Raw genomic sequence first — 26885 nt, 5'->3', positions numbered from 1 at the left:
CTCGGAAGGGCCCCCTGGAGGCCTGCGGAGCCCATGGCACAAGCGACTCCTTTTAACCCCGTTTACTTCTCACTTGAGTCACTTAGTCTGGAGTAGCCCATCTGGGATGGGGCGACTGACCCTCCAAGGAAACAGCGGCGGCCAGGGTTCTGAAATCATTCTTCATGCCCTGTCGGCATCCCATCGTGGCCATACGTTTTCTTTGAAAAAAATTTCTTTCCGCGGACCTGATTTCCACTCGCAGATGCAGCAGCATCTTGGAACAAAACCCAAACGGGATCTGCTGGGGCACGTTCCTGTCGGCCAGGGCTGGGGACAGTGATTGGCAAACTGAATCGCGGTGGAATGCTTAAAATTCATGAGCCGGAGAATTACTGATGTGTAATATTCAAAAAAAAAAAAAATGCAGTGGGTGCTAAGTATCTTTGACACGTTCCCTAAAGCTTTAACCATCGTGGGGAAAAAATGTTAGAAGTCTGTCAGGAACATATTGGGTTTTCCTAGAGCATATGGTGATGAAATAGAATGTCGTTCCATGAGAAAATATTGTCATACCGGCTTCCTGGCCCGACGTGTCACAGGCACTTTCTATTTCTGTTCTGCACTTGTCTTTCTTTTGTGCCCTTTATTTCTGGGATGAATTTCCTTCCTGGTCTTGGAAGAATGTCATTGTTTCACCCCCTCTCTCTGTTTCTCTTGGCCATTCCTTTGTTTTCATTCTCCCTTCCCAAGTCTTTTGTTCTCCACACTGAAATCTCTATACCGTGTTTCAAGACTGGGAGGTGTGCGCTTTGATCAAGTTTTTGTTTTGACGACACGAAGAGAGTTTTCATCTTCCAACCCTTTCTCCCCTACATGGTTTGTGTGCCGCTGTTTCATCCTTTTTCAGGAGGACTTGCTTTCATCCCAGACCTGGCCGGGTTGCAAGAATGGAAGTGCTTATTCTCTAGCTTGCACTAAAAAAAAAAAAAAAGAAAAGAAAGACAGAAAGAAAAAAATCCATTTTTATTTCAAGAGGATGATGAACAGAAAAAAAAGAAAAAGTCAATGGGCCCTTTAACCACATTCTCTGTTTGGTCCCCCCTTGGGCTCTTTTTTAAGCATTGAAAATGTTCCCAGAGTTGGTCTAACCCGCATCACCCAGTTGGATTGCAGGCACTATTGTGGGTTGGCCTCCCTGGGGTGGGTGGATGGTTGGTAAGTTCAATATCCAAATTCCTGGAATTGTCGTGTTAGTCTGTTTTGTCAGGCAACTAATGAGCAAGGCAGTCTTCCCTGAGGGTTTTTATTATTTTAGAGTTGTAGAGGCCAAGTGGGCATTTCCAGTTGGCTCTGAATTTCACAGTCTTTACTATCTGCTTTCAAGAATGAAGACTCAGTGAGTTTGGATGAATTATTCCTCCACATAGTTCCTCCAAATCCTCTCCCTCTCCCTGGTGAGGACAATGGAAGCCTCCCTCTAAAGGCAACTGAGATGTAGTGAGTTTTAAATTCCATACCAGAAAAGAGGCTGGGACAACGTGGCTGAAAGCTGGACCCAAACAAGGATTGGGGAGGCACTTCACCTGGGCTACGTCCTAGCTGCTGGGGTTCCCTGGGGAGCTGGTTCAGTCATCTGTAGCACTGAAGAGAGACTTACCTTTGACTTGAAGCAAGACAGAGGCTTGAGGTCACAGCCAATTCAGGGCCAGTAGGAGCAGTGTGGCAGACAAACATTCCCGGCAAGGCCACGAGCTTCCAGAGGAATGATCTGGATGTAAACCTTTCAGACAAATACTATTTGGAAAGCTGTAAACCTTGTTCCTTAACAAAATCACCATTAGGTTGCCACATGGAGAAGGAGGTGTGCAGAAATAGAGAGACAGGATATGATGCTGTTCCTCCTCATACCCATTAATGACCCCTGTTGGTGATGCTATTGGATTTTTCTGGAATTGAATGAGATTTCTATCGATGCTGGAAACTTGTGGCGGAATGTCAAAGCCTCCTGATAAAACGCCTCCCCTCAAACCTCCCATCTGTTTGCTCTGATGCAGGACTGTCACCAAGAATCCAAATCCAGGACAGCAGCCAAGTGTGGGGTCGGGAAGTGTGGGGTAGGGAAGGCAGGGTCTGCAGGAATGGAACACGGTTTCTTGGAAATAAATTCATGAAATACAAGGAAAGGACTTTCTGCAGGCCATGGCAAGTGCTCTGGTTTTCTTCCTTCCCCCTGCCTTTCTCATTCCTTCCTTTCTCCTTCTCCTCCCTAGCTCTCCTACTTCCTGGATTCAATCTGTTCTCTGTATTAGTAATACATATATCTCTACATTGCAGGTTATCCGTTCCGCACCCGTATTGCTCTAAAATTACTTAGATTGGCCCATGAATGTCACTGAAATGTCTAAATCACAATACTGTTGCAAACATTGTTTTCTTTCTTAAGATTAGTTAAATAGTTAAATTCCACTATAGCTTTTCATGTCTCCGTTTAAAACCACTTTATTACCTTATTTAGATTGTACTTAGAAACCTCTGTGTTTTTGCTGAAGCCTCCTGCTGGAATATTCTTTTCCCCATTTCTCAATTATTGAGGCCCTTCTCACTGGTCAAAGCCCAACTCAAAGGCCACTTTTTCTGGAAGACCTGCTTTCAACAAATTTTTATTGAGGGCCTTCTCTGTGCCAGGTCGTGTTGTAAGGGCTGGTGCATAGCAGTGAAAAAGGAAAAAGTCCCTGCTCACATGGGATTTACATTCTGGGAGTTGAAAACAGCTACTGATAAATAACCACAAAGGTAGATATGTAACACGTCAGGGAATATAGGAGGTAAAGTAATAAAGTAAGATAAAGAGAGGTAAAGGGCTAGAAAGTGATGGAGAAACCAGCAAGGAGACAATTTTGCACTCCCTTTTGCACTCCTGCAAAATATAATTATACTTTAAAAATATGATACACCTTTTTATACATGAGAAAATGACTCAAATGCCTTAGATATTGTAAACTGCTTACAGACAGAAAGTTATTTAGCTTTGTATTCACCAGTGCCTCATATACAATAGGCACCCGACGAGTGTGCAGTACACCTGACATTGGCAGGACGGGGGAAGTGACAACTTATCCATAACACCACTGATACATGTAGGTGTCGTGTGATCTAAGTCATGTCAAGAAATGGAGAAATATCACCTTGTCATTTGGAGAGCAGGAAGTGACAAGGGAGAGAGGAATCAGTCTTCTGAGGCTGGAAGTCTGTCCATGGTGAAGGTGAGAGAAAGCCAAGGAGGCAGGCATACAGCAGGACGTGTGCTGAGAAGGGTCAAGTCGGGGAGAGAGAGAGACAGGTTGCTGCAGCAGAAGGACTCATTGGTGATGCTCTTCTAGGAAAGAGTCCCTCCTTTTCCCCTGGTTTGCAAGCCTAAGAACCCCCAGTGGCTGGGATTTCAAAGAGCACTTTGCATTTCAGCATCTATATGGTACCCCTTTAAGGTAGCATGGGCCATTTAATATTTATTTATATTTAAATAATGGGCCATTATTAAATAATGGGCCATTTAATATTAAATGCTGTCCTCCATTAATTAAGCATCAGTCTTGGATAACCTTTTGGTAAGAGTACTAGCAAGACCAAATCTGTTCTTTAGTTCAGCTGTTTCCAGGGGTATTAGGGTTGGGATAAGTAGTGAATGGAAAGAAGGCCAACAGTGTAAATCGTCTGTGTAGCTCATGACCAAGAAGTTCATGATAGTGTAGAACCACAGATCTGAGGAGCTTTTTTTTTTTTTTTTTTAAACCAAGAGGACACATGTGTCAGGCACTATGCTAAGCATTTTACTCATCACATCATGTCTTACTTTCGTATTGCTCTTCTCCATCGTACAGATACTTCCAATCTCTTGACTGGATCTTTCCAACAACCTTGGGAGGTGGCCTTCACTGTGTCTGGCCTTTCGATAAGGTGAGGGGCACAGGCCTTGCCAGTGAGCTGAGCAGAGTCCCACACATTCAGAGGGCTGTGGACTCCAAACTCCTGTGCTCAGGCCACATATAGTAAATTCACGAATCTATAGATTTTAAATGGGGCTGGATATTGGCCCAGGGGTCATGCTACTTTCTAACGTTGAAATGAGCCAGCTTCCTCCAGCCCATCGGCTGTCCAGTCAGATAGTGAGGCAGTGGTGCATTTTGAAGCTGTGTTGAGAGAAGCTTTTTTTTTTTTTTTTTTGCTTGTCTTCCCTGGAAGGCTGTTTTTTCAAATTGTGCAACACTTTTGCTAGAGAAGAGTCATCTATTTTGAAAATTTGAGAACACTGGAAAACTTTTTGCATCTGAGAGAAATCAGTGGGTACCTCTTTCTTCTTCATATTGATGTAGTTTTGTAGTTTTTGACTACCTTTAAATATGGAAGGGAAAAAAAACTCAATATATTTTAAGTGAGTAAATAGGGCCTTAATTTAAATCTATATCTATTATTGACAATCTGATATGCTTTTAAATGACTCAAAAATATTTTCTTTAGTCTTTTTTTTCTCCCTCTCTCTATTTTGTGAGCTCTCACGAGGCACAAATGAGGCATAAGAAACCAAAGTGATTTATGCAGGTTTTATCCAGTGGGTAATAAAATTCTGAGAGTAGAGAACCCAGGCTAGGAAAAGTCTCACACTCTTTTTTTCTGGTTTCTTTACTTTATGTGAATTCTCTAGTGGCTCACAAAGTTGCTAGCATAACCTTTAGAAATGTTTTGCTCATGAAATGGGGGTATTGATTCCTTGGTTTACCCTTTTTCTCCTTCTTACTCAGATTCCCTTTCACATCCACAAGAGGGAAGGAAAGAAAGAAACTATTGGAACCAAATACTGAAATCATGGATAAAGATGAAGACTGCGAACGAATAAAGCTAATGCTTTAAAGTTGGTCTGATTATTACATTAAGATTTATTTTCCCAGAAAAAAGCTAGTTGTCCTTGTATTCTGAAAATCACCATGTGTGAGTGGTTGTATGTCATTAGTGACACATGGTATATATATATTTTTTCTAAATCAAAATGACTCCTGGGCTTTGGGAAGATGGAATCATAAACTCAAATACCTACATAAGCTGAGTTGTAGGAGAGAGTGAAGTGCATGGTGTGAAAGACAATGAGATTTGCCTGGAGTATGGAGACTTTGAAGAAGTCTAAGTGTGAATTTGGGCTCTGGACAGCTGCATTTCCCAATATTCCAAGCTGGGCATCTAGATTTATATGTGAAAGCCCCCAATTAAAAATTGGTATCCAAGTCAAGAGTGGGTACCGGGCCACCAGAACACACTAACCGACTGGCCTCAGCTTGGGAGAGGCCCTGATTTTATCTCGAACATATTGGATCCCTCTGCACATTTTTATTGTTTAATTTCATTTCAAAGCCAGAAACAGCTACAATGAAGCCATAAGAACATGGGAAAAACTACTGGGACATTACTGTTCCAAAGACGTCTATTCTAAATGGTTCAGAGAAACTCTGTTTTAGAGGAAATTATAAGAAGGTCCTTTACATTCCAAATGAACAGTGACTATGGTGTTTGGGAAGGGGAAAGTGAGTATATTATGCAAGCAAGTATAAATAAATAAAATCTGGCTAATCTTTCAAGGCTGTCCTTAAATACCATGTATGCTGCCTTAAAACCAAATGTGACATCTGTGCTGTCCACCAGCGTACTGTAGTATTTGTATTCAGGGTGATAGTCAATGAGTGACTTAACAATAGGATCGTCATGGATCATGGCCTATCAGAGGGTATCCAGCATTTTAAGAGACCAGTACAGCTATGGTCTGTACTGATGTACACGAGCTAAATACAAACCCTGTTTATATCATACACAATAACCCAGAACTTTGTTGCTTAAAGAGTAGACCTCAGACCAGCAGCAGCAGCAGCACCACCTGTGTGCTTACTAGAAATGCAAAATCTGGGGTGCCTGGGTAGCTCAGTTGGTTAAGAGTCCGACTCTTGATTTCAACTCAGGTCATGATCCCGGGGTTGTGAGATCAAGCTCCGCATTGGGTTCTGCACTGGGTGTGGAGCCTGCTTGAGATTCTCTCTGTCTCTCTTCCTCTGCCCTTCCCCTGGTCATGTGTGCACGTGCTCTCTCTCTCAAAAAGAAAGAAGAAAGAAAGAAAGAAAGAAAGAGAGAGAGAGAGAGAGAGAGAGAGAAAGAAAGAAAGAAAGAAAGAAAGAAAGAAAGAAAGAAAGAAAGAAAGAAAAGAAATACAGAAACTCAGGCTCTACCCTAGACTTACTGAATCAAAACCAGCTAATAGGATCCATATGTGATTGGTGCACACAGTCCAGTTGGAGAGCACTGTCTTGGAACATTTGGTAGCTCTTTTTGCTATGTACCATACCTCCACTTGTATCAAAGTCATTTGAGGTCTTCTTTGTGACTACAGGCAGACTATTACTTTGTTGAAGGCAGAGGCTCCATTAAAAAAAATCCTACTGTGAGCACTGGGTGTTATACTATATGTTGGCAAATCGAACTTAAATAAAAACAAATGAAAAAAAAAATCCTACCACTGCACTTGGCATCTTGGCCCTAGGAAGGTTGAAAAATTTGTATTGAATGGAAGGGAGACAGTGAAAGAAAAAAAAAAATGTCACAGCAATAATTATAATCAGCGACTCACATGTGTTGGGTGCTTCTCCATGCAAAATGTGGGGTTCAGTATGTTACAAATCTTATTTTATTTAGTCCTCACAATTACAAAGAAGGTAGAAACCTCCTGTGCAGATGAGGGGACTGGGGATTCCCAAGGTTAAATAATCTGTGCTGGGAACGAAGGGACAACGAGGGGGCACCTTTGTCCTATGCCAAGCCTACCACACTGATAGCTGGCTTGGGTTGGTAGATGTGAATGAAGGACAAAAGAGAACATGATTGGAAGAAAACTCTTTTAAGTCTGAGATGGGGAGAAGGCTGTTTTATTCTTGATGGTATCGGAGGATTCATCAATAATTGTCTCCAGGATCTGGCCCCTGAGATGAAATGCTTCCTTTTACAACTGGGAATATTTGCTGGTGAACATTCATCCTCGGCCAGAAGATGGAGCACTTTTGTCTTCATATTTTATTGATTCATCTGCCTGGAGATGAAAGGGCAAGCAAGACCGCCTTTGCCTGTGACAGTCGTTTTGCTTTTTTCTCCTAAAGAAGCAAAAGGAATTAGGAACTCAGCTAAATGTAGGAAGGATGATTGAGAGCGGGGAGAGGAAAAAAAGGGAAAATGTCTCTTGGCTTTTCAGACCCTTCCAGCAGGAAGCAAAGAGCTTGATAGATTCTGTGCCACAGGAAGACCTAGTAACAATTTAATGGGTCCACTAGACAGTGCTATTATGGGGTGATAGGCAGTATATAATTATTTTTAACATGCACATGTGGTTAGGGCTTGAAATGTATCACGGTGCTGTCCAATACTTCAGAAGTGCGGATGAACAATTCTCCCTGTGTACTGGGAAGGAAACCAGTCTAAGTAATCCACTGGGGGATAAAAACATGAAATGTAGAGTTTGATGAAATTAAGTCTCTGTAAGAAGAAGTGAGATTCCCTCTTAATAAGCAAGCTTTGAAATATTTTAAATTGCTCTTAGGAGGAAATGTCTTCAGTAGTTCACAAAACTCTCACTTGGAAAGAATTGTCTTAAGCTGCATTTGCATCCTGTCTGAAGAACTAGGTGGTGAGTAAGGCAGAGATTTTTGTCACCTCTTAACAATTAGCTTCAGGAGATATTTGTTTAGTTAAACATCACTACAAGTGAAACAAAATATCAGAATATGTTAATAATCTCTCCGTAATCATATATGCCATTGCCACTACAACCTCAGAGAACCCCTCCACCAACGTTCTGGAAGCATATTATCTGTGGAATCCAAGAATCTATTAACATCAGGTTGATTGAAAACCATCCATGCTTTTATACGTATTGTCAAAAGTTAGATGAACAGGTCTTATGAGTCATTTCTTAAATTTCAAAACTAATGTCTTATGATAATTTATTCAAAATCCATATGCAGTTACATATCTAAACTTCCATAATTATTTTTTCTGGGATAATAATAAAAAATTGGCTCCTCTTAAACTCATCCTTTTGGTTATTTAGAATCATAGTATTCTCTTATTGGATGCTTAGGTGATTCAGATAATGCTTCAAATATAGGATCTTAGCCAAAACATACGTTAAATTCTGTTTTGGAATGAAACGCAAACATTTGTAATTGGGATTCAGAACAATTTAAATTATGGAAAAATTTTTAAAGATTTTATTTATTTATTCATGAGAGACACACAGAGAGAGGCAGAGATATAGGCAGAGGGAGAAGCAGGCTCCTTCAGGAAGCCGATGGAGGACTCGATCCTGGGACCCCGGGGTCACAACCTGACCCGAAGGCAGACATTCAACCACTGAGCCATGCAGGTGCCCCTGAATTGTGGAAATATTTTTTAAAACCTCAGGCTCTGTATTTTATTTTATGAAAATCAAACAAAATTTATCATAACACAATGACAAGTATTTTGGCTATCTCAGTGTTTTATGTTCACAAAATAATCAAGATTAGTGAGAATCCTCTTCCTGAATCAAGAGACCTTTAAAATGGCTTTTCATTTTTTTCTACTTAAGACAGGAGTTGAGAGAAAGACTCCAAAAAACTGTCTAGCTTTGAATTGAGACTGACACCAATTCCTCTACATGTCTCAGTCTCCGAATCCAGAGCATGGAAATGCCTGGAAGGGAAGTACCTTCTCTTCCCAGCCAGTACTCCTGTCTCACAGGAGAGACTGCAGCTGGAGCAGTTACTAGTTGAAGCTCTGGAGATTGGCTTCAGATGTTAGTTTTGCCACTTATAGTTACGGGACCTGGGATAAACCCTCTGAGTCTCATTTTCATCATTTGTAAAGGAAGGGTGATAAATAACAACACCTATGTAAAAAAAATTGGACTAAATGAGATGGTGCAGATACAGGACTTGGCAGTGTTAATCCTGAAAAATGCCCCCAAACAGCTATTTTTATATTTTATTATTATTATTATTATTTAAAGATTTTATTTATTTATTTATGACAGACAGCAGACAGAGAGAGAGAGAGAGAGAGAGAGAGGCATAAACACAGGCAGAGGGAGAAGCAGGCTCCATGCAGGGAGCCTGACATGGGACTCGATCCTGGGTCTCCAGGATCACGCCCTGGGCCAAAGGCAGTGCTAAACCGCTGAGCCATCTGGGCTGCCCATATTTTATTATCAAACAGCTATTATTATTATTATTATTATTATTATTATTATTATTATTATTAAAATAGGAGAATAGAATCCTATGTCTTCATTTATTTATTTTCTTAAGGTTAGTCTTTTTAAAACTTTTTATGTATTTTCGAGAGAGAGGTAGCTTGTGTGTGTGTGAGTGGGGTTGGGCAGAGGGAGAAGGAGAATCTTAAGCAGGCTTCACCCCGGTGTGGAGCCCGACACAGGGCTCAATCTCATAACCTTGATATCATGACCTGAGCCGAAACCAAGAGTCTGATGCCTAACCCACTGAGCCACCACCCAGGTACCCCTCCCTTGTCTTCATTTAGTCATTAAATAAATCAACTTGAATTGCTACCATTTAATTTTATTTCTGAAATAATATTTCGTATTTATTTTATTACATAAGCAGTATACAACCATTATAATTACAAATTATAAATTCATATAATAATAAGAAAAAAATCATTCCGTCTTACCACCCAGAGAAGACATCTGTAATGACAATAACTACACATGTGCGCGCGCGCACACACACACACACACATACCTTTTTTTCCATGCAGAGCTGTGTTTCTGTGAGTCATAATTACATTTAAAACAAAATGGTGTAAACACTCTACACATGTTTGTTAAAAGCACATGTACTGGAGTCAAACTGCCTTGATTTAACTCCTGACTTTGCCACTCAATAACGCACATGACCTTGGGCAAATTATTGCCCTCTTTTCTTTATCTGTACAAGGGGACTATCTAGAGGATCTCCTTCAAAAGGTTGTAAGGATTAAATACAAATTTATATAAAGCATAGTACGCTTAATTACAGAAATCACTGAGTAGGATGTATCTTTTAAGGATCCCATTTTAAGGACATTTCACTGGTAAAACACCAGGATCCAGTGCAGATCTGTTCCCATTACTACTCTTCTCTTTCTGCCACCTTGATGCCTTTAATTGTTCACATTAACATCATTGAAATTCCTCTGAGTTGTGCCTTATTAATGGAGAATTCTAGTACAGTTCAGAAAAAATGCTCACAATAAGATGATTTCTCCCAATTCAATTTAGGGAGTAAGAACTGGATCTTATACTTGTTCATATTCTCCAGATATCCATAAACTATGTTTTGAATTTTAAAATTTTGGTGCCTTTTGAAAGGGTACTAGAAAAATTGATTAAGTAACATTCACTAACTCAGAAAATGTCTACTCAGTATCTTACATAAGTAACTTGGATTTCTTACTTTAGAAAAGGTGATTGGGGAATCCCTGGGTGGCCCAGCGGTTTAGTGCCTGCCTTTGGCTCAGGGCGCGATCCTGGAGTCCCGGGATCGGGTCCCACGTCGGGCTCCCTGGCATGGGGCCTGCTTCTCCCTCCTCCTGTGTCTCTGCCTCTCCCTCTCTCTCTCTCTCTCTATCATAAAAAAATAAATAAATCTTAAAAAAAAGAAAAGGTGATTGAATAATTTTTTTAATACAATATTGCTTGAACTGCATTAGAAAATTCTTTTGGCTTTGCTTTCAGGTCCTTGTAGCATTAAATATCTTTTCTTAAGTTGGCATTTGCTGTTTGCTATTTGTCCAAAATGTATGGACAAATAAGGCAAAGATGAAAGTAATGCCCTAAAAAATTGAAATTTCTCCAAAGATGACTGTAACAAAAATTACCCAGGCAACTTTATAATTAAAGCCCTTGATAAAATGCAAATGTAAAGTGAGTTTTTTGGAGGAGACTCTCTTTCTGCATTCTCCTTTTAAAAGATTAATTCATTTAACTTAAACCAACCAGAGGAAGGAAATCCTATGCAGGCTTGAAATTTTGTTTGGAAACAGGTTCTGTCCTTCCCAAAATATAGATGGTGCAATTAATGGGGAACTTGGCTAGAGCAAGATTGTTGACAAGATGTAGCTAGAATATTTGAGCTATTTTTAGTTATTATGCTGTTTGTACTTAATAACGTTTGACGTGAACAGTCACTTACATGGAAGTTATCCTTTTAACATATAATGAGGAAATAGTTGGCATTTGTTTTGGGAAAACATTCAATTTTTAGTAAAAAAAAAAAAGAGAAAAAGAAAAAAAAACACCCTACACACCAAAGAGATAAGTAACCTCATTGACTTGAAGTGTGGAGAAATTGTATTAGGATATATAACACTTAATGTAGAACACTACAATTGTAAAACTTATTCTGAAGAAGTAAAAATTCTCATCTACAAAACATTTTAACACTTTTTTTTCTTTCAAGTATATCTAGTCCCTGAAAGTAGCCTGATAAAATTTTGTCTGGTACAGAAAATTGGGGGAATTGCTTTAATACATAATAATGTTTTTTAACCAACATTGTCAGTAAAAGGGGTCCTTCTAGAGTCCTTGAAAATACTTAAAAACAGCTTCCCTGTCTGCAATAGATTGTTTCGATTATGGCCTTTCTCTCACTATTTTGTCCTTCATAGGTAATAAAAACTAGTTTGCATTTTGTCCTTGTTAAACACCACATGTCTCTAGCGAGTGGGGCATGAAGTAATGAGATGTAACACTTCAGCATTGCGTGAATCCTTCCCATAAGGGAATGAGTCAACCAAATCAGAGAGTAGGTGTTCTGCCTCTGGAGCTTGCTTCCCTGTGCATGGGGTTCAAGCTTCCCTCCACGTCCTGGCTTCCTCTGCAGACCCGGAGAGCTCTGGAACTCCCAAAGGATTCCCTTCACTGGGGCCCTGGTCTGTGCTCAGGATCTCATTAGACAGAGTCAACTGGGAATCCAAGCAGGCAGCTCTCATTGTTTCTAACACCACAAATCCAAAAGTTGCCTGGAAGCCCAACACATGACATGTCCAACAAAAGGAGAACATGTTTTTGTTCCTGCTGCCGACTTGATTGGTTTAGGAAGCCAGACAAGTCTGGACAGTGAAATGACTCAGGAACAGAATCTGCGAGAAGGCTGGTAGGAAGCATCATGACTGCCTCTCTCCATTCTTTTTAGTATTCGCTAGGGCTGGGTGTGTGTGTGCATTTAGTTTATTCTTCTGTCAAAAAGTCACACATAGACCTAGCTTATAATCATAAAAATAACAAAGTAATACATAGACAAGTATTATAATAAAATAAGAACAGTGCCCAGCTGTGCCTTAGCCTTCATTTCCCTTTTCTGGTTCCTTACCTGGGAAGTAACTGCTTACAAATTTTTCAACTCCTTATTCTGGTATTTACTTACATATTTCTAAATAATGATTAATAAATAGTATCTGTTTTTACAGACATTTCTTGATTTTTCCAAGTTTAGATATTAACTACTGACTGCCTAGCAATCTCGCAAAAGTTGAGAGTTGAGAGTTATATCACATATTTGGTAAAATCCGTTTTAGTGCTACACGCACACATACACACACATGAATCTTCTTCATAGCTGAGCCACATAACGTATGGATTCTGGGTCTTTTTCTCTGCAGTTTTTCTTCCCCTGATGTTAACATTGTCTCAGTTTTTTTTTTTTCTTCCATTGCTTCATATTCTTTCATGAACCTCTAATAGTCCCTAACATGTACTTAACAAATGTTTCATGCCCAATATTGTTGTAAATAATTTACAGATAAGAGGTTTGGAGATAGGGAGTATATCATACTCCCCATACATAGATATCAAGCCCTGGCATAAAGGGGTAAAGTCCAGGTTCCTTGCTGTGCCATGTAACATGTGGCTCTTGGCTCCCCACTGGCCTCGTTCCTGTCTTCTCCTTCCCATTGGTTTGCAGTCCAACCCCACCGGACTTGAACTTTCCAAGCCTTTTCTGTTTCCCTGGCCGTTTCCAGCCTCCTGCTGCCAGAATCACTCCTCTGCCCCCATGATTTGCTCCTTATCCACCCTCAGATGTCAATCCTCCCCCACCCCTAAGAACTGTTAGTGTCCTGTGTTGTGCTCCTGTAGCACTGTGTTCTCTCCACCCACCACTCTTTATGTTTATTACTTGATTACTGCCTGTGTTTCTCACTGAACCATAAGCTCCATGAAGGTGGGTCTGAGTAGTCTTGTTCCCAAGGGAGGCTTCAGTGTTTGGCATCTGAATTTTTGGCTGCTTTATAAATGTCAGCTATTATACGATGGGGTCTCTAAGGAGAATGTCAGTGATGTAAATGCACATGAAAACATTGCAGTGACTCAGGGTGAGAAAATCCTAAGTGAGGATAATGAATTGTTTACTCACATGAAGTAATTCTGTCTCTCCTTTATAAGTTGCCTAACCTCAAACTGGCTGAGACTTGTTGCGATGATAAAGTGAGAGACACGTGGCTTTAGAGATTGGGCAACCTGAGTGTAAGAATCTAGGTCTTACTCTGATTTTGCAGATGATCCTGGGAGGCCTTGAAGAAATAAATTAACATCTTGGAGTGTCAGCATGGCTGGCCATATATTCTCGAAGCTCCCATCCACCATAACACACCGGAGGGATGTGCCATGCCCAGAGCAGTGGTTCTCTGAGTAGTGAAACCAGAGAAACCGGTGGAGGCTCTGTCTTCATGGAGTTTCTAGTCTAGAAAGGACTAAACAAGCAGCAGCTCAACATACATAAATATTGACTTACAGATGGACAAGAAATGGTGTCAAGTTGGAGACTAGTGATGAGGAATAGAGAGGAAGTTTTGTATAGGTGTTCTGGGAAGGAGGTGCCTGAGTGAGTATCATTTAAATAAAAAGCCAGGGAAAAGGCATTCCCAGCTGAGGAAATCAAGTTCAAAGTCTCTAGGACAGGTGGTGGTTAAGGGGTTACCTCTCTAGGACAACAGGATTATGTCTAGAACCCAAAAGGAGTGCATTGTGGCTGGATCAGAGGAAGAAGCACTCAAATTCAAGTCTGAGAGATAGGCAGGAGCCTCCTTATTTGGGGTTGGGAAGCCCGTGCTATTCAGCTTGTTGTCTGAAAGTAAGCTTCTAGCCTGCCAACTGCTACCTGTCTGTGATAAGAAAAAGAGCTTGTGTAAGTGTAAATCAACTATGTCACCTGGAACACATCTTACTGAGCTTATACACACACACACACACACACGTAGCACGACTTGCTCAATGAAAAAAGGAGTGTGCTGCTTTGTGTTTATGTTCTGATGTACATTCCTTATCTTGTTGCAGGCCAGCACATAGAGTATACAGTGGACACACACTGAAAGATTGTTAGTGCATGTGAATGTGTGATTGGTGGTGAGGGAGTTGGGGGTGGTGGTGTTATGGCGTGATTAGATTCACTTTCCAAAGTGATTTCTGTGGCTACACAATAGAGAACAGAGTGGGGAGAGGCAGAAGAGATCAGTCAGGACCAACATTCTAGCAAAGAGAAGACGATGACCTGGACCAAGATGGCGGCAATGGAGGTGGAAGGTTAGTGAACAGATCATGATATATTTGGACACAGAATCTATGGGATGTTTTCATGAATTGGGGTAAAGGGAGTTAAGAGGGTAATTGGAACTTGGCTTCCAGATTTCTATTCCAAACAACTGTTTGAATATTCATGCCATTGCTTGCCATAATAATAGTAGAGGATGAATGAGTTTAGAATTGGGAGGGTGGCGTGCATGGCTATTAATATCAGTAGTTATAACAGTGGATTTTTAAATAACAGGAGCATTTATGAACTCTCCAAATTAATAAATGCTACCATAGTCCATATTTTTTTTCTCATAAAATGCTTTTTTTGAAAGCAGGAGGAAGAAAAATCAAAACTTGTGTTGAGCTATAGATAGTGGGAGGGGTTAGGCTCACTCATCAGCTGAGGGATGTTTTCATCATAAGTGATTCGATTACGTGGACTAAGCCAAGTTATCTAGCTATCATGATCTTGAGGATTGCTTCCGAATGGCTGAAATTATAAATGTTAAATCCATGAATACCAAGGGTATGCCCAGGGTGAGGAATAAGTTTCTTCTTAACTGTCATCTCTGATTAATTTTTAATGGATGCTCAGAGAACTCTTTTGAGGTTGCACCTGGAGTGAGTGAAAAGAATGTTGTCATCGATTTTAAGTGCATACCTGGGTTGCAGGAGGAGCTGTGGCAGCAGGCAGGCCTAGTATTTGCTGACCCTTTGCATTTTTCAGGTACAGAGAGTGAGTTGGATAAATGTTCCAACACACGGCACTGCATATAGGACTTCAAATATTGTAATGTGGAATGAGCACGAAACTTCAGAGGGAACTCTCTATGTGATTAAAACTTAGAATGGATTCCAAGAGCTAGAATACAATGTTGTTACTGTTGTTTCCTTCCACCATGATATTTGAATCAAAGCTGGTTGATAACAACCAAAATGCCTTCTGGGACGTCAATGTAGTTTTGTTCTGGGATCTATTAGGAATGGAAAAACAGCCTGATGAAGACTGGGCAAATTCCACACGTCTGATAGGGATAATTGCTGGGGAGTCAAATCAGATGGCTGCACCTGGTGATACGGTGGAGCATTCTCAATTTCTCACATGTTATTCTATGCACAAAGACTGTACTGCGCTCTGTTTACTCATTTCAATTTCATTTGGCTCTGTCATCCCTCCTACTATCTCTGAACCTTTCCCAGGTTCAGAATGAGGCCTTTTGCTTTCCTACCTCAAAGAAGATTTAAGTGACCATGTGAAGTTCAACTTTGGGTTGCCAAGGAAATTGAAGACTCAAGTCTGGATCATCAGAAAGTGGCCATGTTTTGGTGGAACAAACATTGGGAAGGCTGCTGCCAGCCTCTGCTCAGATTGTGGAGATAGGAAGGCTGATGTATGATATTAGAGATGATTATCTCAGGAGTCTGCCAAGCCTTCATGAATAAAAATGATAATAATTACTATCATGGTGAAGCAGAAGGGGAATAATGATTTGAGAAAGTTGACAGAACAAGTCACGTGAGTTTTAGGGTCAAAAACCGTGAACAGCCTTATTTTCCAGTGGAGAGAAGACACTGGTGATTTTTATAATTTAGATATTTTGTTAAGGAGCTCCTGAATTCACTGTTGGACAGGAGGAGAAAGAGGCCACATTCAAAAGTATTACTTTTGATTCACTTTGAGCTGTTTGACATGGGAGTAAAAATGAATTCACTAGCAAGTATATGCCTATTTGGTCATATTCATGGGGACTCATTAGAAAGAGTTGAAGATGTGTGATGTCATCCAGTTTAGGAGGATTCAAACTCTTTATTCTTTGTAATAGCACAAGTTAGAAAAAAAATAAACTCTTGTTCAACTCCAATACCAAACAGGTAAAAACAAAGATGATCATGGAGGAGATGGAATAGAAAGTCAAGAGAGTGACCCACCCGGGTCTGTGTCCTTCTCACCCACCTGATTTTTCCAGGAGACACCTCTGGTCTAAGGGCTTAGTTTAAAACCAACAATCTAATGCAACTTTCTTAATTTATAACAGAAGCTAAGGTGACCTACCCAGCACACTTCAATTAGTTACCTGGGGGACCAGGTTCCCTATACAGTGACATTTCCACTACATCATACTTGGAGTGTCAAGAACAATCCTCCCATTTCCTGAGCCCCCTCTAAACCTTCCTACTTTTTGTGTCTACAGGGTTCCATTCAGTATTTTTCCCATGTTAATCAATAGACATGACAATTCTCAAGACAGCTTAAAGAAATCTGACTCCACCAACCCATACTCCACATACCCAAGAAAGCACAGTATAGACCTGCCTTCCTCAGTCCAGACCCACTGTGACTTCTGCTCCTAAACACACCCTGTGAAGGAGGGTCCCAGTCCATGACCAGAGCTGAGTGAGAGATGGGGAAGGAAGGGGAAGTCTGTCTTGTCTTTTATAGTGTTCCCCTGTTATGTGACAGAAGAGAATAATGAGAAATTCTCTGCAGGTCTCAGGTTGGTTGAAGCCACCTCTCTTTCTCAGAAATGACATTGTGTTTGGCCTTTAATGAGTGACACATTTTCATAACCTGTTTTGTGAGATTTTTAATCACGTGCAGTTAGTAAACAGTTACAAAGTGGTATAGAATCTATCACCATTTTATATGGACTTGTACTTTTAAGAATCAACAATTTTTAGAGCTAGATGTGATCATAGAGAATTTCTCATCCAATTTATTTTTTTTATAATGAGGAGGTTGACACTCATAGGGGTGAAGAGCTGTGTCTCTGATGAATCAGATGAATCAGCTAGTTTGAGCTGTGAACTCAGTCCTCCTTGCTCAAGACCCATTGCTCATTCAACTCTTTGTTGGCTTGATTTGATTTAAAAAATATGTGTGTCCCCCAGTGTAAAATATCTGTGTGAGAGAGGGAGATTTTTCTATTTTCCTGATGGAGAAGGGCAGAAAATAAAGACCCTCTAAGAGCTGGGGTCCTTACCTCATCTACAAGAGATTTGCATCCTAAAAGCATTGTTTGACAGCCCCTTTGGTCATTTTTTTTAGTCTGAGAGAGCAGTGTTTTATGCTGAGAGTTTAGGTATAGTCAGCGGTCCTGGCTACAATCTTTAGATTAATGACGGAAGCTTTTATCTTTTACATTAAATAAGATACAATTTGATCCAATCATTCTAATGCTGTCAGAGCTCTGGAGTGAAATTCCTTTGAGCTAATTTGCTAAGTTGAAACTCATAGCTATTGATGTTACCATCAAATATGGGCAGGCATCAGGCACATATGGGACAACGGATCTATCCAAATCTATCATCTTTCTTGGAGAGATAGAGTGACCCATATAAGACAATGACAAGGGGGAGGAGCCTTCATGGTATTACCTTCATCCTTCAAGAGTAAATGATTGCTATATTCCTATCTTTGAAGGCAGTCTGTTAGAGATAAAGAGTTGGCGCAGGAGCTGGACTGAGTCTGGATCCCAGGCCTGCCTATTACCGGCTATGTGACCTTTGTTGAGTTAGTGAACCTCACTTCACTGTGCCCAAAGTTTTGCATCACAGAATAGGTTAATAGGAATAAATATCTCAAAGCGTTCTGAAGATTAAATGAGTGAATACATGGAGGTATTAGAACAGTGTGGCATATAGTAAGCCCTTAATAAATATTATTTATTATTACCCTCATATAAATTAAAGGTGCCCTCTAAACTCTAGGTAAACACCAAATTTCTAATTGTTTAAAACTGTGAAATAATAAATATTTGTTGTTTGAAGCAGTTGTATTTTGAGATTATTTGTTATGAAGCTGTGCATAACCAATACACACATTAAGCATGACTTGAAGTCACCACTAATACGGATACAGTTTGGACAGAACAGGTCTAATTCTTGTTCTTTCACATACTTACTCAATAAGCATTTACTATGTGCTAGGGCAGTGTGGACATAAAATCAGCTTTAAAAAAAGACACTGTCCTTGCATTCTTGGGAAAGGCAAGCTTGCAAAATGTGTGGCAAATCTATTTATGCAACTTTACCAAATTAAACTATGACTTGTTATAAATGCTTAAGTAATTTATTAAATGTCTTTGCTCTATTAAACAAAGAAACAAACAAAAATCCCTTCCAAATGTCAAAATGGATTCCAGCTGTCTTCTTACTTTCCACATTCAGAAAGTTCTAAGGAATCATGATAGCCTCTTCTGGGCAGACTTTTTGTGTTATTTAAAGCCAGAGTTAGGGGAAAGTCTGTTTTCTGTAACTATTCATTTGGCATGCATTCCTGAGTGTTACTGATGGGACACGCCCCAGGCCAGGTGAACTAGGGGTGGAGGGAGGGTAGGTGAGGACATAAACATGATTAAGACTTGGTGTCTTCAGTTGGGCGGGTGAAAGGCGGGGATGCAAAAAAGGTAGAGTAGTCCTTGACTTCAAAGTGTTCACTGTCCTGAGAGAGATAAGATCAGTAAACGTAGAGTGACAAAGCAGTGAGAGAGGTACAAAATGCTAGAGGAGCATGGAAGAGGAAGTGACTAAGACAGCCCCAGAGAACCCAGGGAAGCTTTAGACAGGAAATGACGTATAAACTGGGTCAAAGGATGACTGTTGGAGAGAGGAGTGAGGGTGGGTCTTAAGGAGGGGGAAACTGCATGTGCAAAGGCACGGAGGCACAGAAGTTGGCAACACTGGGATAGCATGAGCAGTCCAGAAAGAGCATGGTGCTGTCCTGCTTCAATGACGCATCATTGGCCAATTTCCTTAACTTAGCTGGCAGAGCCTAGCATGAGACAGTCCCTGTCCATCCTCCCAAGCCCATGTCTTGCTTCACAACCACCAGCTACGTGCACTCCTTTTTGTCTTCAGATCATCATAAGTAAGCACGATTCTACTTCAGAGCTGCTGCACTTACTACTTCTTTTCTCTGGAACATTCTCTCCTACCTGTTTGTATGGCTGACCCTTTCTTACTCTTTAGGTCTTACCTCCTCCAGGAGGCTACCCTCAGGGCCATTTTCCCAGAAGCAAATCCTCTAGTATTCCCTATCACAGCACATACCACATGTCACATGGGATGCATTGTGACCTGTCATTACACTCAGCAGTGTAGTGTGAGACCTGGGAGCAGGGACGCTGTCTTGTTCCTGTTGTACCCGTAGTGTCCAGATCAATCTCTGACTCTATGATTGATAGAAATTTGTTGAATGAAAAAAGGAAAACATCAATGAATGAATGTAGGAATGGATGAAAAATTTGGAAAGAGACTGGTCTGGGTATCTGCCATTGGTTTCTCCAAGTTCAATCTCCATCCTTCATCCAATTCTGTGTCATGAAAGGCTGACCTGTACTAACCACATCAATATCTACCCTCTGGGTTGGATTCAACCAAAAGGAAGCAGCTAAGGGAGAGAAAGGAGTTGGTGCCTCCAGCTGGCTGCATCTCTCCCCTGATGGTCTCTGTAAGGATCTCCTCACACAGTCTCTGCTTCTAGGGAAGGGTAAGTGCTTCCTCCCTTCCTCACTTTGAGGGGATTGACACTTCCTTTTATCTTTTCATGTCACCACCCTGTGGTTTCTCTATACCTACATCTTTTTGGGTATTAATCTTTCTTCAACTATGTTGATCTGTTTCCTGCCATGATCTGGAAGGATACAAGAGGGTTGGGAAAGGCCTTGCACACATCTAAGGAGCTCAGACTATATTCATTTGGAAATGGAGAACTATGAGAGATAGATCTTTATGAGGAAGTAACACATAACCCAGAGTTTGGCAAACACTGGTTGGGGGCAGTGTAGACTATATTCTCTAAACCTTTGATAGTGGGCCCCATCAGTGAAAACTGAGCATGTCCTGCTACTAAATGCATATCTGTTTATTTGTAAATTGTATACGTCCATGCTTGTACTAGTAACTGTTGTATAGTGTAAAATATAAAAGCAGACATTAAAAAGGACAAAGATAAAAAAAAGGACAAAGATAACCTATATTTAAAAGATTTAAAATTGATTTTCAGTTTTTATCTTGCTGAAAACCATACCATTACTGTTCTGATTGCTTCATTTTTAAGTGTCTCGCTAAAATTATAGCGAATATTTTAATATACACCTAGAGTGGCATTCACTGTCAGGGAGAGTACATAAAAATCCGTGTTTCAAAGCATGTTCTTGATAACTTCAGGTGGGTAGAGATGGGCCAATCTCTTGTCAAATCTAATTATAGTATAATTGTTTTGGACAGGGAGTATGGTGACAGAGCATTTCTATCAAGTATAATTTGCTAATTTTCTTATTCTTTTCCATATTTCTAGCACAGAAAACAAAGAAATTATAGTAATAACCATTTACTAAACACATAATTTGGCCCACATGATTAAATACAGACCAAGAACCAAGAGTTTCATATGCCATTTTAATTTCATACTAAAAGAGAGACCCAGTTGGATACACTGCAGAACAATCCTGTGAAACAGGATTATTTTCTACCTTTTTGATAATGAGGAAACACTTTGCAAACATGGGAAGATTGAAGAACTTGCCCAATAGCTAGCAAGTGTCAGAGAAAGCTTTAGCCTGCCGGTGCCCAGAGAGCTTGTCCCTAACCCACCATATAATCCAGATAAAGAAGAGGGAAATTTGTTATGTTTTTATTGGACGGCTTTGATTTTCTCAATAAAATAGAAGAAGAGGCTTAGCGGACTTAAAAGGCTAGGTTCAGATAAAATTGGGTTGAAATGTGCTGATTACCCAGCTGGAAGGCAGAGCACCTTTGAAATTACTATCTTTGCCCTTCTCCACATTCAAACCAAGAATATAACATTCTCTCCATACAGTTCACTCTTATACCAACCTGGTTTCTCTGTGGTTCCTTCCCCCTCAGCTAGAGGTTTCGTTTGCTTGGCACCGGTTAATGCTATAAGTGAATAAGAGCTTGTATGGAGGAGAAACAAAGAATGCATGTTTCCTTTACTTGTTATTTTTGGTTCATTGTTCTTAGGCGCAAGCTGCAAGATGTTGAGGTGAATGTCAAGTAATGCTGAGTTCCCAGAGAGGAAATGGTGGGACACCAGTTAAGAAAACCCTTAAGGGAGGCCACGATTATGAGTCATATAAACCTTGATGAGAATATCCACACTCCTAGCTGGGCAGGTGACACTAATATCACAGTTTTTATGGAGCTATGGGCACCATCATATCCGTTCAATGAGTCTTAAGTCTGACCACTCCCTGTCTTCTGTTACAGAGACATAGTACTCTAAAAAGTAATAACTATTGAAAAAGGCTCAGAGATAACAGGTGTGTGTGTGTGTGTGGGGGTGTCCCAGCACAGTTAACAGGAAGACACTAGCTAAGAGAGTGGGTTACCATGGGTAAGGCGGGAACTTGGGTGAATTTTAGAAAAGCAGCCATGAGAGTGGGGAAGAGACCAAGGAGTAACCAGAAAGGAACAAGAGGAGCACTGAGTTACACATGAAAGAGTCCTAGCTCTTTAAACACTGAGCTTTCCACATGGGGCTGTTATGTGCCCCTCCAGAGAAGGCTGCTGGAGAAACAAGCCACTTTAGCTCTCGACAAATACATTTTCAAAGATTACAGTCTTGGGTGGGAGAGAAAACAAATAGGATTTTGTGCCTGCAAAGTAATTCATAGTAATCCACTGGGATGCCGTGGGAAATTCAAAGCCTTATGTTAAGAGCATGAAAAGGTAGCACTTTTAATATATTTCCTATTATTTCTAACTGAATAGGTCAAGTGGTAAACAGTGTTGAACACTGGCCCTTTATTGTGGCTTGGGAAATTTTGGAAAGCATTATGAATCTCTAATAAGCCCATAAAGTATAATGTTTCTATTGGGCCATGTTCTTTTGGGTCTACACACAATGGTACACTCTGGTGTAAGTGGGGACAAAGAGCCACTGCTGTCTCCCTGCAATGGGCCTCCCGATCTCCTGCCAGCAATCAATAGTACGATCACTCTGGGCCCTGCATTGGAGGGGCAAGTGGAGGATGGGCTGAGGTGGGAAAATCTGAGTTATTAAATGCTGTTGGAAAAACCCACTCAAATTTGAAAGCTGTCCAGTCTCTCTTACACCCAGCCCTCACCAAAGTTAAGTGTTCCTTCTATTTGACTCCCACTGACTGTCTTCTATTTCCTCAGGGGCCACTATAACACCTGTGTTTCCATCCCAACAACACTCTCCTTCCACACTGTTCATCACAAATTATTGGCTTCCTTCTCTCAAAGCACATGACCTATTCACTTGTTTTCCTGGGAAGATTTGGTTCTATTTATTTCTTTCCCTTTCAAATTCTTCATTCTTCACCCTGGTCTTCTCTTCTTCTGTCGGGTACTTTGAGTCATACCGCACTTGTCCCATCTCCATTCCTTCTGACATCCTTTCATCTAGAGGTATGCTCAGGTCTTTCCTTCTACTCAAGATACCTGTTTCCTCCTGAAATTTCAGCTTTATTGTTCCAGCTACCATCTCAGTTCATCACTAACCTTTACTGCTGAGGTTTTCCAAAAGCATATATTTTATAGTTATCTACTCTATTCCTTGACTTACTGACTCTAGGTTTTTCCATTCTTCTAGCACTCCATATAGAATGGTGGGAAGACAGAAGGGTATTTAGTTTGGAGGAGCAAAGGCTCAGATTTGCCATGCAAATGATGTTCGAATATATAAAGGGCTCTCTGATGGGGAAAGATTACTTTTCTCACCAGCCTACAATGGAGAATTTGAATTAACGAATAAAAGCTCTGCAGAGGCAAATTTTCAATACAATATTGGGATGTATTTTATTACCAGTGAAATTATCCAGAAATGAAATGGGCTCCTGGTGGGTAGCAGCAAGCTTCCTGCTACTGGAGGTATTCAAACTCAGCTTAAGTTGTAGTAGAATAGATTTGAGAATCAAATGAGCTCTACGACTGGATGTCTGCTTCCAAATCCTGAGATTTTGTGATAATCGTGAAATCATTTCCAAATTTTGTCTCCTCTGGTTTGTTTGCAGCCTAAGTCAACATTGTGTTTATTTTCTTGTTTTGTCGATTCACAAAAGTAATAACGATCATTACAAAAAATGTTAAGCAACACCGATGTACAAATGTCCAAGCCCTCCTGGCTCTGGCCCACTCCTTCCCACTCAAGTCATTCCTGCTGACAGCTTGAGTTGTTAGGTAGATAATGTGAATATCCTTCAGTCTAGCTGTATATGCATCTGCACTGAAATGGACTTGCACTCTATCTGCTGCTCTGTGGCTTACTTTTTGCTCACCATGGAATAGGAAGGGTCACCCTCCAGGTCAGTATATGTAGTTCCACCTCTGTTTCGATGGTTACATATAATTTAATAGTTTAGGTGTGGGTGAACTTTTTTTTTAAGATTATTTATCTTTAAAAGAGACAGACAGAGAGAGAGAGAGAGAGAGAATGAGAAAGAAACAGGTAGAAGGAGAAGCAGGCTCCATGCAGGGAGCCTGATGTGGGACTCGATCCCAGGTCTCCAGGATCATGCCCTGGGCGGAAGGTGGCGCTAAACCGCTAAGCCACCGGGGCTGCCCAGGTGAACCATTTTTTAAGGGATCAGAGAATAAATATTTTTGACTTTGTGGTCACTATAAGCTCTGTCCTAACTAACCAACCCAGTCATGTAGCATGAAAGCAACCATAGACATACGTGATGAGTGGATGTGCCTGTGTTCCAATAAATAGTTATTTACACTAAAATTTGGATGTCATATATTTCATGCATCATGGAATATCATTCTTCTGATTTTTTTTCAACTATTTAAAAATACAAAAACCATTCTTAGCTTGGAACTGCACAAAAACACGCAGTGGGCAAGATTTGGCCCATGGGCTGTAGTTTGCCAATCCCCCATAAATGTCATTAGGGAGGATTATTCATTCTTCACATCTTGTGTGCTCTTCATGTGGAGTGAGTGCCATTAACATAAGAACCTGCCTTCTTCACCTCCCCTACTAACTGCCCCAAAGAGGGTGGACAGATTGATATGATTGGTGAGGTTAGAAGAGAAAGTGGGGATGTCCTTTCCTCTCTCTTTCCTTTTTGGGAACCAGCTGTCCGTAGGGAGCATACATTTTTGTTTGGTCCAGGAGGAGTCCCCACCCCGCCACCCCCCCAACCAGCACTGCACGATGGGCAGGCAGTCTTTCTAATTCTGAGCATTATATGGGAATGTCCATTTGCTTTTCTTATTCAGATATAAGCCACTTTATCCAATATCAACTTCATCAATAAGAAAGGTAATATTTTGGTCTCTAATCTTTCTTGCTTTTTTGCCTTTTTTGCAACTGATTGAGACGCAGAATATACATATTACTTATTAAGTAATTTACTTAGCCATTCCTCACTCTTTCAATCCTAATGCTTTGTACTCTTTAGGTTAACTCTTCATAATCTAGTCTGTGGACTAAATCTTTATTCTTTCTTGCTTCTCATGCCATGTGAAAAAGGGACATGTTTTGTCGGCTTCTTTGAAAACTCTCATCGGTATCTCTAGACATGACCAATATAGTTTCCAACCCTCATCTCTTTCCTCTTCTAGATTTGTTGCCTGCTATTACCTGCTTAATATTATGATAGCATGGCATTGAGATGTCAGATACATCATGTTTGCTCAGAAACCTTTAATGAATCTCTATCAGTCATTAGATAAAGAATAAGTCCTTTGATGACATTCAAAGCCTTCAATATTTTGACCCTTATTTATTGTTCTAGTTTTAACTTTCATTATTTTAAAAAAGTGTTAATATGTATAAAATGTTTATAGTAGTGCCTGACATGTAATAAACCCTCAGCACGTGTCAGCTAAATTGTTGCTTTTCTCACACACACTCCAATCACTTTCCAATCATAGTGACAACTTACTATTTCCTACACAAGTTCCTTTTATCTGCATTTCCCCTTTTATTCAAGCCATTTCTTTTAAGCCATCATCTCTGCCAGTTGAAATCTTATCTAACCTCCAAAGCCTGCCTAATGAACTTTCTTCTCTGTGCATTATAATCTTATACTTTCAGAAACCTTAATTTAGCACATGAGCTCAATAAATGGTGAATTCCTATGGAACACTGTGTGAAGGGAGCCTTATGATGACAATTATTATCATTTTTAAATATTTTTATTTATTATATATTTGAGAGAGAGAGAGAGAGCAAGAACGATAGTAAGCAGAAGAAAGCCCAAGCATGGGGAATGGCAGAGGGATGATGGAGAAGCAGGCTCCCTGCTTGATCCCACATGGGGCTTGATTCCATGACACTGGGATCACAACCTGAATGGAAGGCAGACACTTCACCAACTGAGCCTCCCAGGATCCCCAAGATGACAATTACATGGTAGTGATTGACATGTGAGTAAGAAGTTGCTATAGAATATATGATGGTTAATTTTATGTGTCAATGTGACTGGGCTAAGGGAAGCCCACATAGTTTGTAAAACATTATTTCTGGGTGTGTTTGTGAGTGTCTCTAGAAGAAATTAACATTTGAGTAGTAGACTGAGTAAAGAAGATCAGCCTCACCAATACAAGTGGACATCCATCTCTCAATCCACTGAGTACCTGAATAGACTATAAAGGCAGTCTAAGGGCAGCCCTAGTGGCCCAGTGGTTTAGCACCGCCTTCAGCCTGGGGTGTGATCCTAGAGACCCGGGATCGAGTCCCACGTCAGGCTCCCTGCATGGAGCCTGCTTCTCCCTCTGCCTGTGTCTCTGCCTCTCTCTCTCTCTGTGTGTCTGTCATGAATAAATAAATAAATAAATAAATAAATAAATAAATAAATAAATACTTAAAAAAACATAAAGGCAGTCTACGAGATAATTTACTGTGCTTCGGTTGAGATACTCATTTTCTCCTGCCTTCTTCACATCAGAGCTCCTACTTCTTGGGCTTTTGACTTAGACCAGGAGTTAAAGCATTAGATCCCTAATACTCAGGCTTTTGGACTCAGACTGAATTACACTGCCAGCCTCCCTGATTCTCCAGCTTGCAGATAGCAGATCATGGGACTTCTACGTCTCCATAAAAGTGTGAGCCACTTTCTATAATAAATCACCTCCTATGGCTATCTTGATATATCCTATTGGTTCTGTTTCTCTGGAGAACCCTGACTAATACAAAATGTGAGATGTGAAATGATGTAAGTGATTTCAAGGTAAAATTTTGTAAATAGCAGGGAGTGATTCACAAATTTACTCTAATGAAGATTTATTGAATGCTTACTACGGGGCATGTCTTGTACCAGGAACTCCCTAGTGG

The 26885-nt window shown here is 40.4% G+C and overlaps 2 long non-coding RNA genes across 26 annotated transcripts in view; one reads left to right on the top strand and one right to left on the bottom strand.

The window, feature by feature from the left end:
• Positions 1-4185: 4185 nt before the first annotated feature.
• Positions 4186-10624, bottom strand: LOC111090035. The gene is made up of 2 exons (XR_005369969.1): positions 10497-10624; positions 4186-4371 (listed from the first exon to the last, which is right to left on the bottom strand). It is a non-coding gene; the product is annotated as an uncharacterized LOC111090035 (long non-coding RNA).
• An 8636-nt stretch (positions 10625-19260) lies between these two features.
• Positions 19261-26885, top strand: part of LOC119869334 — an 82866-nt gene continuing 75241 nt past the window's right edge. For 10 of the 25 annotated variants that reach the window (XR_005370494.1, XR_005370495.1, XR_005370501.1 and 7 more), the window contains exon 1: positions 19455-20099. This is a non-coding gene — a long non-coding RNA (uncharacterized LOC119869334). Of the gene's footprint in view, positions 20100-26885 lie in introns of all 25 variants that reach the window. The other 15 variants (XR_005370506.1, XR_005370491.1, XR_005370507.1 and 12 more) reach the window with 10 other exon arrangements.

The sequence above is a fragment of the Canis lupus genome, chromosome 15 (assembly GCF_011100685.1).
Source record: "Canis lupus familiaris isolate Mischka breed German Shepherd chromosome 15, alternate assembly UU_Cfam_GSD_1.0, whole genome shotgun sequence".
In the NCBI taxonomy this organism is placed as follows: Eukaryota; Metazoa; Chordata; class Mammalia; order Carnivora; family Canidae; genus Canis; species Canis lupus.
The sequence above is the reverse complement of the archived record's forward strand: the minus strand, read 5'-3'. Positions and strand labels throughout refer to the sequence as shown.